Genomic DNA, 11599 nt, shown 5'->3' on the forward strand with positions numbered 1-11599 from the left:
AGATGGCAGCACCGTTGTTACAAATTTTCGTTCCTTGATTTCCGTTGCATTCACGAAATTACTCCCGCTAATGGAGTGTACATAGAGCAAAATGTCGTGCATCAAAAAATTATATATATATATATATACTAGCTGCAGTACCCGGCGTTTCCTGGGATAAACACATGGAGCTTTATTGTCTGCGAGCTATAGCAAACTGGATAGCGCTATATGACAGTGTGTTGGACATAGAGAAATGCCACACAATTACTGTTTGTATGTTTATGACCTTTTTTTTTTACCCATGGCGATCGGTTATTTATTATTTATTATTAATTATAAATTATTAAGACCATTAATCGAAATAAAAACCATCCTATCTCTCAAGTTGGAAAAAAATTACACATAAATGCCAATTTTCATCGAAATCGGTTGACTTGGTGAAGAGTTCACTGGAAACAAACATCAGGACACTGGATTTATATGTATTAAGATAACCAAGCTATACATTGTTAATTATGATTAGTTAATCAGCTATATTATCATGACTATTCGTTCCGTATGTCTCCGTGAGGGTTGCCAGAGACCCTGAGACCTGAAAGGGCATGCGTGACGTAAGCCGGAGTCAGTTGAACCGCAGCCAGTGCGCAGGCGCGTGACTGCAGGTCTGTGACCGGTAGCCAGGTGCGTCACTGAGGCCATAGTAGCGGGTCGGCGCTCCGTGGCCGATGGAGAAACTCGACCGCCGCCCACACGACTCCGCCCACGATGGCACACGCCGCGCAATGTCGCACACGGCTCGGTGATTCACATTCTGTAAACCCTTTTGCTTCGAAATAATGTGCAGAAGTATTATTCACTTGGAAACACTTTGGTTATCGTTGCAAATCAAACCAATTATGGCCCTCTGGGGCAAGTTGTCACAAGGAACCACGGGCTAGTTGTCACTGTGACAATTTGCCCTGTGTGAAGAATAAATGTTAAATTAACACTGTTAAATCCATTCTGTTTTATTGTAAATCCTTAAAATATTATCAACAACTGAAATAATTTTTTTACTTGACCAGCCATTACTGCAAGGGGTAGAATAAACAAGGGTTAGAGGACGAAGAAAAAAAATCATAACTCCCGTCGTAGGCACAACATCAAATTCGTTCGGATATTTTTGAAAACTTATAATTTTTTTCTAAAACTTTTGTCTGAAACAATTTTTGATTAGACGATCTATTACTGCAAAGGGTTGGAAAAAATTAAGTTGAGAATTTAAAAAATATATTTTTTTCCTTAGTAGGTACACTATCAAATCCGTTCAAATTTTTTGTAAATTTTATCATCTTTACCTAAAACTTTTGTCTGAAAAAAATTTTATAAGACAAGCCATTGCTGCAAAGAGTTTAGAAAAGGGATGGAAATAAAAATATTGATAAAATTCTTACATTTTACATTATTAAATACGTTAATTTTTATTGTAAAACACAAAAATATTATACACAACTTTCGTCCGAAATTTTTTATATGACCAACCATTACTGCAAGGGGTGGAAAATAACAGGGGTTGAAAGACAAAAATTTCATGACTCACTTAATATGCACACATATTAATTAAATCCGTTCGAATTGTTTGTAAACCATATAAACATTATCTACAAATTTTGTTTGAAATAATTTTTCATACGACTTATCATGAATGCAAGGGTTGGAATAAACAGGGGTTCAAATTGTTTGTAAATCTTACTATTTTCTTCTAAAACTTCTGTCTGAAACAATTTTTGATAAATAGGTACTTCGAAATCTACCTACGCCCGTAGGCTGAGCCAAAAGGGATTTTCATTCTAAACATGGAATTTTTAAATACAACGTGACACTTAGGAACGGTAGCTACTTACACCGTGCATTTTTGTCGCACTAGTGATAATAATACCGAAGATTTGCGTGATCTTTTACACTCACTATAAGAGTATTGACTGAGTGAATATATGTTGCAAATATTGGGGAGAGAACAGCAAATACTAGATAATGTTCGCAGGCTTTCACGGCCATTGTCTGAAGTAGCTTGGCTTCTGGTTTGTAGCCGCGTCCTCGACGAAATAATTCACCGACGTTTCGCTCGACATTGCAGTCGCCATCATCAGGGAGCAGTTACCTAATGGTAGTAGGTAACTGCTCCCTGATGATGGCGACTGGGAATGTGTACCGAAACGTCGGTGAATTATTTCGCCAAGGACGCGGCTACAATCCAGAATCCAAGCTACTTCAGCAAAAATACTATAGTTGTATCGAGTTGGAATTTTTTAAAGTATCCCTTGGATAAAAGTAATGACGAGCAATTGAAAAAGAACAACGCCTTGCCTCAAAATGCTCTAGCGAAATTGCCATAACTCGGTACCCTTTAACCCCCCCCCCCCTTTTCCATTCTCTTCCGGGCTGTTAGAGGCACTGGGCGTGAAATCATAACATGTGTTCCAGAATCATAACTGCGTGACATTAAAAAACTTTTTTTTTTCCCTAAACGAAAGGCCGCCGCTGCGTGCGTTGCTTCATGGACCGGGAGAGTTTCCAAACAGCTCCCCCCCCCCCCTGGGGGGGTTCCGGCCAATCAGAGGCGCGCGGGGCCCTGATTGGCCGCGACTAGGGATGGCACCGCCGCCATGACAAGTGTCCGCCGCGGCTCACCGTTCCTATACGCCGACGGCCTTCAGTCATCGCGCGCGCTCGCGCCGGGTCTGGTGGAGAAAAAAAATTATATATAACTGGTTCCGTTACGAAATGTCAGACGTCAGAGGAGCGGACAAAAAAAAAATTTGTAACAACTCGTTTGCCGCTCAACAAAGAACTACGCAAGCGCGCACTTGCCCAGTTGCTGAGCGCCTTGTCGCTTCCAGCATCGCCTCACTTCTCAGACGTGGAAAACATTGCATCGGAACCACACAGCTGTTGGGAAAGGCTGAGAATATGTAAAAACAAATTTTTAGGAGTGCAATTGTTTTAGAAACAAATCAGAGCAACTTTACATTCTGAAGTAGCCTGGCTTCTGGGTTTTAGCCGTGTCCTTGGCGAAATAATTCACCGACGTTTCGGTCGACATTGCAGTAGCCATCATCAGGGAGCGGTTACCTACGGTAGGTAACCTACAATTTCGACCGAAACGTCGGTGAATCATTCGCCAAGGACACGGCTACAACCCAGAAGCCAGGCTACTTCAGACATTGGCCGTGAAAGCCTGCGCACATTATTAACTTTATATTCTGTTGTTTTTTTTTACTATTGTTGCGTTCAAATGCAAATAATGGCAATATTTTAAAGTAATTATTTTTGAGCAAACTAACAATTTTAAAAAAAAATATAAACCAACATTTGCATAACCCTCAGGCCTGCGAATCGTACAGAAGGATACAGTAGGTAGAAGTTGGATCAAGTTTTCTCAGAAGTAATTACGTCTCACCACATGTTGTGGTGAGGTCCAGGCCAATGCTTCCCCGCAATTAGTCGGTAACGGACTGCGCCGGGAAGTAGTGTTTAGGGGGAAATGGTAGTAGGTCCGGGATGTGGCAATCTGGGCTCGGACTGTGCGGCAAGAACGGCTGGTAGAGTTGTATGGTTCTACCAGACACCAGCCCACACTACTTCCAGGCGCACACCAGCTGTTAGTGCGGCACCCGAGCCCTGGCCTCCGGGAGTAGCTCTTGCCACGCCTGGACACTGTACGTGAGCTACTCGTTTGCTACAAGCTACTCGTCTACCCATACATCCAAGTAGCTTCTCATCTACTCAGACATCCAAGTGGCTTCCCATCAACTCTAAACTACCCGTCTACTCATAAGCCAAGTAACCGGTCATCTACATGAAGCTACCCGTCTACTCATAAGCCAAGTTACCGGTCATCTACATGATGCTACCCGTCTACGCATACAGCCAAGTAACTTCTCATATACTCGAATCTACTCTTCTACTCATGAATCCAAGTGGCTTTTCATCTACTCGAATCTACTCTTCTACTCATGAATCCAAGTGGCTTCTCATCTACTCTAAGCTATTCGTCTACTCATACATTTAAGTAGCTTCTAATCTACTCGAAGCTACTCGTCTACTCATGAATCTAAGTAACTTCTCATCTACTCGAAGCTACTCGTATACTCGTACGTTCAAGTAGCTTCTCATCTACTCGAAGCTACTCGTCTACTCAGTCATCCAAGTGGCTTCTCATCTACTCTAAACTACTCGCCTACACGTTCATCCAAGTCTCCAGCCAGGCTGCGCCCGTCTGCGCTGCGCCCGGACGAGGGACACGGGAGGATGTCATCAGGGCAAGTGATCCCGCAGCTTTGCGCTTCAGATGTCTGCCTGAACGCCTCGGAGGAACATTTGCCACCGCGATTGCCTCGTTAACAATGCAATGGAATGGTTTTGTCGCCATCTAAAATGATTTAAGCACCCGTATAGTTTAATTTGTTGCGACGTAAATGCATCTTATGAATCAGGATGCCAATTTGAAAAGTGAAGTGTGACTAAAATAGGATGGATTTTGAAACTTTACAAAATATAAACCGAGCTTAGTCTATTCGAGTTGAGCAAAATATACGTAGGGTAAAATTTTACGCGTGTGCAATTATAAACAGTTTTTGTTTATTTACAGGTCACTGCGAGTAATAGACAGGCTTCTCGAACGTTCGATTCCCGGCGACTCGCATACTTCGAGAGCAGATTTGAATAAAAATTAAATTCCGTTTGTGCAGAAAATAGTAAACCACGTTCTTTCGATGGGGAAGATTGACTAAAGATTATTTTTTTTTTTACAAACCATTGCGGGTTACAGTGTATTTCATTAGAAACTGCCGTGTTTTATTAGGCCTATTTTGTTCATCCGTGTTGTCTTTGTTGTTTAATTTCATCGTTGGTTTTGCATGTAAGTCGCTGTGTATTGTCGTCATGCTGTCCATGTTATCTGTTTTGAAACATCGCTGGGTCACCTTGTTGTCCAAATTTTCTGTTTGTTTTTATTCTCTTATTTTTTGTCTCGACTTCTTGTTGTTGTCAGGCCATTGTGTTCGTATGTACTGTAATTTTTTTTTAATATTTCCTTCCGCGGAATTTTTTTGTGCTGTCTGTATTTAATTTTTTGACATCAGTATTTGTCTTATTGTATGTTGCTAACGTTTTTATGACATCCAGTTCAAAAACCAACAAAAAAATTTCAAATCATACTTAAACCACGTTTGAGAATATTAAAAAAAGGGTTGTGATATAACGATTATGAGACATAATTACGAATAATAGTGCGAAAAAATTGTAGTTTGAGGCATATGGCGAATTTATACAATCGGAAGAGAACTAAAATGGCGGACGTTGATCCGATTGGTTTTGGACTCCCCATTTACACGACGTTAAAAACTTTCGGCCTTGTCCTTAAACGACCTACAACCCTCCCTCTTTTTTAATTTTTTTATAAGAAAATAAAAAAAAATATTTCTTTTTTTTTTTCACACATTTCAGTATTAGCTTGCACGTTTCTACAAACATTTAGTTCAAGTTATTGCCTAGATGTTTATGATTCGAAAGTTATATCGCGATTTTTTCACATTTATTCTTTTTACTTTCCCTTGGAAATGCGGCTACAGTGTAGACCGAGTCAATTATGTTCGATATAGTTTATATGTATGGTGACTTAAGTAGGTCGCGTTTCTACTACCAGCTCCGAAAACATTTGCTCGTGTTCTTGCAATAACTCTTGAGTTTATTAAAATCTTGAATAAATGTTTAAAATTATCTCACTTCTTTTTCTTTCCAATATCGTTCGGAAAATACAATAACGTATTGTTATAATATTATGTAAAAACATGCGTTAGCAAATCGAACTGAAATACGTATGAAAAAAAAAACAAGAATGTGCTGGATTAAAACACTCTAATTAATAACAGAACTGATCCGGGAAACGTCAACGGATTTCATTTGCAGCGCAGTCTCTTGAATCAAGATGGCGGCGCTCGTAAAATAAAGCACAGCAGGTGCGAAGGAAAACATGTCGACTCACAGCCGGATCTCAAGGTCGCTGAAGAGGTAAGGTGAGTGAGGAAGGAAAAAAAATCACTTAATGTTATCACTTTACAATTCAAAAGTGCGTTACGTGTATTTAAAGCCGTCATTATTAATTATAGGGCTTAAAAGTTATTTTTATTCATTTTCGCCCGCTAAACATTTTTCAGCTCTTATTTTTTTCTCCGGTTTTTTCCAATAATTAAAAAACGCATTTCCTCTATAGATAGCATCGTTATTCCGTCTTAATATTCCCTTATAAATGTACTTTAGTGACAACTGGGGAAAGCTAAGGTATATTCTTAAAATTGTGTGCTGACATTATCCTTTAAAAAAATTGTGTAAATTGGTCCATTTGGAAGCTCTCGGTTATACGGCATTTTGGTAGGAGTAATTTCGTGAATGTAACGGAAGTCGCACGGAACGGAAATGTGTAACAACGGTGCTTCCATCTTTGGGCGGATGACGCGAAACCAAAGTTCACAAAGCCAAAGGTAGACTTCGGATCGGTGAGTTCTAACAAGATGGGCAACTAAGAAAGACGTGCTAGTTTCACTCGACGATAAGGTCGGTGACCCCGGAGACCAGAAGGACATGCGCTCCTTCCACTCGAGGATGTCAGAGTGTTCTGACTGGAGGACCCGTGGAGCAGCGAGGTGGCTGGAGCCGCCCGCCGTAGCCCAGCCGACAACTGGTCGGCCTTGGAGTGGTGCTGCAGGGGGGGGGGGGGGGGGTTCGCCCGCTAATCTGGAGTGAGCCGGTAACCTTAACAGCGGCGACTGCTGCGCCCGCGAGTGTTCCTGCCTCTCGCGCCGCGCGTCATCGAGTGTGGAGAAACTCTGTAGCTGCCTCGTCCTTGTTCTCAGAGGCATTAGGCCCCGCCGTCTTGCAATTTTTTTTGACGTGACAACGTCTAATAAATCGATGAATGCCGGCTGCACGCACGGAAAAAGTATAACTCGTTGTCCCGTTACGCTCTTCATCCCGTTACTCTCATTGTACGCTTGCGCCGCATCTATCTCTTCTCTCTTCCACTCGATTGGAACAACCATCCATTTGACTTTTTCGAGGCACGTTAAACTTGAAACACTCCCATTCGTGTCCTACTTTTCCTATCATCGTCCCATCCTTAACAGAATAACACAGATTGGAAGAAGTTAAATAGCAAACATGTATAAAAGTTATAGTTAAAATAAGCTCTTCGTTAAAGTAATAAACATATTTGAATTAATGAGTGAATATAAAAGTAAATTTATCAATTAAATTGTAGATTTCATTTCGCTCCTTCTTTGTATCCATACAAAATAGTGATCATTCAATAAAAATGATTAAATTTTATTCATAAAAGTATGCAAATTATTTCATCAATGTTTAGTTATGACGTTACGTTAAACTATCGTCCGTAAACCGACTTTACAGACAACCAATTTTTCCATTATATTTCTAATTTTGAAATATTAATCCCAGTAATATTCGCAGGCTTTTCGCGGCCGTTGTCTGAAGTAGCTTGGCTTCTGGGTTGTAGCCGTGTCCTCGGTGAATAGTTTCGGTCGACATTGCAGTCGCCATCATCGGGGAGCATTTACCCACTAACTGCTTTCTGATGATGGCTACTGCAATGTCGACCGAAACCGTCGGTGGACTATTCGCCAAGGACACGGCCACAACCCAGAAGCCAAGCTACTTTATTCACCCCAATATTTTTGCTTCGCATGTAAAGGCATGAGTCACATCTCCCAGACACTCTACACCTTGTTGTAACCACATACAGTAGTTTGCTAACCGGCTGTAGTCTGTAGGCGCCGTAAGGAAACAGCGTATTGCTTCCCTCTGGAGCTACAACTATCGTGATAATCACGCTAGTTCACGAGTGTTGAATTCTACAAGAAGCTAAGACATGTAACTTAGGTTCACACCTAATAGAATTCATCAATACTCCCCCCAGGCAACATATCCCGATTAGGGCGTTGTCCTGGTCAGGAGAAAAGATGGATCTTTAAAATGCCTGACACTGTTGCCAGTGCCCAACATGAGTTCCTAGAACCGGGAAATAGATTCGCCATTTCTATTCGCGGCATGTTACTGGTAAGCGCACGGCTAGGTCGAGAGGTTGAGGAGACCCATCCCAACATCGGGCCCACCGACCCGCCCCCAGCTCCGCCGTAGACCCCCAGAACACCTGCAGAGCCAGCCCCCTCTGTGGGATCTGAGTTGCACCGTCACGGAACCACACCTCTCACATCCCTGGGACCCCTCGGTCACCCAGCTAAGAAGCCAAGACATCTAGCATGGTAGCTTTATTGAAAGCAGTATCGAAATATACTGAATTCCAAGATGGCTTTCAGCGCTGTGCTGTTTTCAGAATGCGCTGTTCCCAGGTACACCCAAAAAAGCACAAACGTTTGAAACACAAGTTTTATAATGTAATGAATAATTTTAAAATATGCACAAAAATATTTTTTTTTAAGTTAAATTTGGAATGATAATTTTGGAAATACATGTTCTTGTTTCATTACATCAAAAGCATCATCTGATAATATTCAGTGTCACATTGAAAAAGTAACTGAAAGACGCCATCTATGCCTCAACCATGTTTGCCATCTTTTTTTTCGTGTCATTTAATATTAGAAATTTTGGTTCGGTTTGAACAAAGTACATTATCAGTTAATCAAATTAGTTATTGAATATGCATTTATTAAATATTGTTTTAGTATCCATTCATGCCACTAAATTATTAGTCACACACCCGTCTGTGTTCATAGGATAGACCTGCCAGGTATTGGTTTATAGTCTACATATTTTATTCTCTGCCTTGTTTTGTAAAATGAGTTATTTAGTTTACAAACATGTGCCTTCATTAATGGAGTTTCCAAGTGCAAGTTGTTAATGCAAAGAATCGCGTGCATTTTCAATGTTATTTTGGTGAAAATACGTCATCGTTTCCGTCATTCGATATTTTTAAATACAATACATGCAGACATTCAGATATTATTAAATCAGGAAGCTCGATAATGCAACTTCAGACTTGCTAAGGAGGCTTCCATGGGAGATGAGCAAGAAATGGGGAAATATTTGGTAGGTCAGTTCAGGCAGCGAGCTGCACTAGCACCGGGACACAACGAGTGAAGCACAATATTCTCTCTTCAGTAAGTTCGCCTTTGAGAATGTAGAACTACAAACCACACGTGATAGGCTCTTTCCATCTTTAGTTTCGATCAAACAAGAGGTTTCGCTCTATAGAGATGAATTCAGGCGCTGAAAGAAAATAAAATGTCCATCAGACTAGAAAGAAATTAACCAACAGAGCTCAAAAATTGTTCTTTGTTTGATTTCTCAGAGATGTGATTTATCCTTTGCCGTAAGTAATTAAACTGCGATTTATATGACTCCGTCACTCTCCGTGTTTTCTTGCTACAAAGCATTATTAAAAACCAAAGTTATTCGTATTTGAACAGTCGCGGTGTGAATTCAGCAAGCGCGTAGGGCAGCCTGCGCTTGTATGCAACATGCACAGCAGAGCTTACGTGCCAGTTGCCTAGCCAGCAGGCGTTCACTGCGACTTCGCACAATCGGCGCTGGAAAAGAATTCACACAATTGAAGCTAGAGGATAGTATCTTTATTTTAGGGGCATTCCAGTGACGCTAGAAAAAAAAACTACAATGATGGGACGTGCAGTGACTGAAAGCCCAAGCCCAAGGCACGAATTAAGAAAATCAAAATACCACCTGATTTAAAAATAACTATACTATTGAACAGATATACCAATGCAGCAAAACTGAAAGCATTTACCTTTAAATTAGTTATTTTATTAATATTCACTAGGATGGCCCCAAAACTTTAGTCCTGGCTACAAAATGTTCTGCCAAAATAAACTTTACATGAGGTGAACTTATATCTTGAATTGTAAATCCGAAACACATTAATTTATCATCGCGTGGTTCCTTATATCTGGTTCTCAGACACGTCGAAACAGGCGGGTGTGTGAAGATAAAAAAAAGAAGACGGGCTCGTCCGGGATTTGAACCCGGGACCTCTCGGACCCAAACCGAGAATCATGCCCCTAGACCAACGAGCCGCCGTTGAGTAAACTGAACAATTTTAAGTATTTGTTTTCAAGTGTGCTTCCCGCAGTTTGAGATAACTTATCGCATTGTAAATTAACTGCTACCTATACAATTGCACAATCTTCAAGTACGGTATCGATGGTTGATAACGCGGAGATAATCTCGAACTATTCGTGATTCTGAGTGAACAGCATGAAAATTACCTTTAAAAATTATTTGTAGTTCCCCCAGTATCAGACAAATATGAACCAAACTATAGAGATCTTCTTGTGCGCAGTTCATACTGGAAAGTTATTCAGGGAAAGGTTTTAAAATAACTTTAGCTATTGGAGGTGCTGGGACAACACAAGGCATAAATTCCCGGGTGAGAATCCGAAGCCACTATTTTTGAAGTGATACAGTTGTTTTCGTTGCAAATGTAGAACTGTACATACATCTGAAATATCGCATGAATATTTCTGTTCTGTTTGCAGACACGTGTACAGTGTGTTAGTGCCGCTGGAGGGTGGGGTGGGGGAGTCAGGGTGCCAGGTTCCGACCGCCATCTTGGATTGTGACGTCACGGCGGCCATATTGGATGACCTTGACCTTTGACCTTGGTGGCCATATTGGTTCAGCCATTTTGTTTTCTCGAACATTCCGACATTTTGTTTTCGGCCATTTTGAATGATGACGTCACCGTTGCAATTTCCGTTACTGCCGCCATCTTGAAAATCTTTATTTATCATCGGATTTTAATGAAAAAAATTGTAAAATTTATAAAAAAGATTAAAAAATAAAATTTTACTAAAAAATATTTTAAAAAATAAATGTTGCAATTTTTGTTACGGCCGCCATCTTGAAAATCCGTAATTTTTATGTTAGGTGATCGGGAAAAATTTTAAAAATCATAAAAAAATTAAACAATCTAATTTAATAATAAACATTTCATAAAAAATTATTTTAAAAAATATATAAAAAATGTACACTTATGTCACGGAGCTCGGAGTCCTCGGTTCGAACCCGGTGAGGGCGACAGGTCCTTCCCCCACGGAGGCCGCCTCGAGGAGTGTGCTCGGGTGGTTAGCGCCTCCCGGGGCTCCGGACCGGGGCAGTGTGTCACCCGGCGGGACAAGTGGTCCAGCACCCGCCGTCACCGGGTGACTCGGCCGCGGTGTTCCCGGAACAGCGCGCGCTAACGGCTCTCTCCTCCTCCTCCCGTCGTCCCTCCGTCTGCCGCGTGACCTCTGCAGCCAATCCGTCCGTGCGTCAATAGCTTCACGAGCTCTAACTTCTGACAGTACAAACTTCGTGCTGCCCACACACACGCCGGTCACAGAGAACTACCTGCTACCCAATTAATTACATGTTGCCTCGCTCGAACCTAAAATAATAAGAACGTCGGGCAGCCGTTGCAACTACCAGGACGACCGGCCGCTAGGGCGCATGCGCAGAGAGAAGACTGGAGTAGGGGGAAAAGGAGGGAAGGCAGTAAAGACCACCAGGGAGGGGGCAATAAGAAGGAGAGGAGGAAAGGAAAGAATGA

The 11599-nt window shown here is 41.4% G+C and overlaps 1 non-coding gene across 1 annotated transcript; it reads right to left on the reverse strand.

Moving 5' to 3' along the window:
• Nucleotides 1-10013: 10013 nt before the first annotated feature.
• Trnap-ugg (transfer RNA proline (anticodon UGG)) lies at nt 10014-10085 on the reverse strand. The gene has a single exon. It is a non-coding gene; the product is annotated as a tRNA-Pro (tRNA).
• Between the last annotated feature and the right edge of the window lie 1514 nt (nt 10086-11599).

Source organism: Bacillus rossius, chromosome 14, assembly GCF_032445375.1.
Source record: "Bacillus rossius redtenbacheri isolate Brsri chromosome 14, Brsri_v3, whole genome shotgun sequence".
In the NCBI taxonomy this organism is placed as follows: domain Eukaryota; kingdom Metazoa; phylum Arthropoda; class Insecta; order Phasmatodea; family Bacillidae; genus Bacillus; species Bacillus rossius.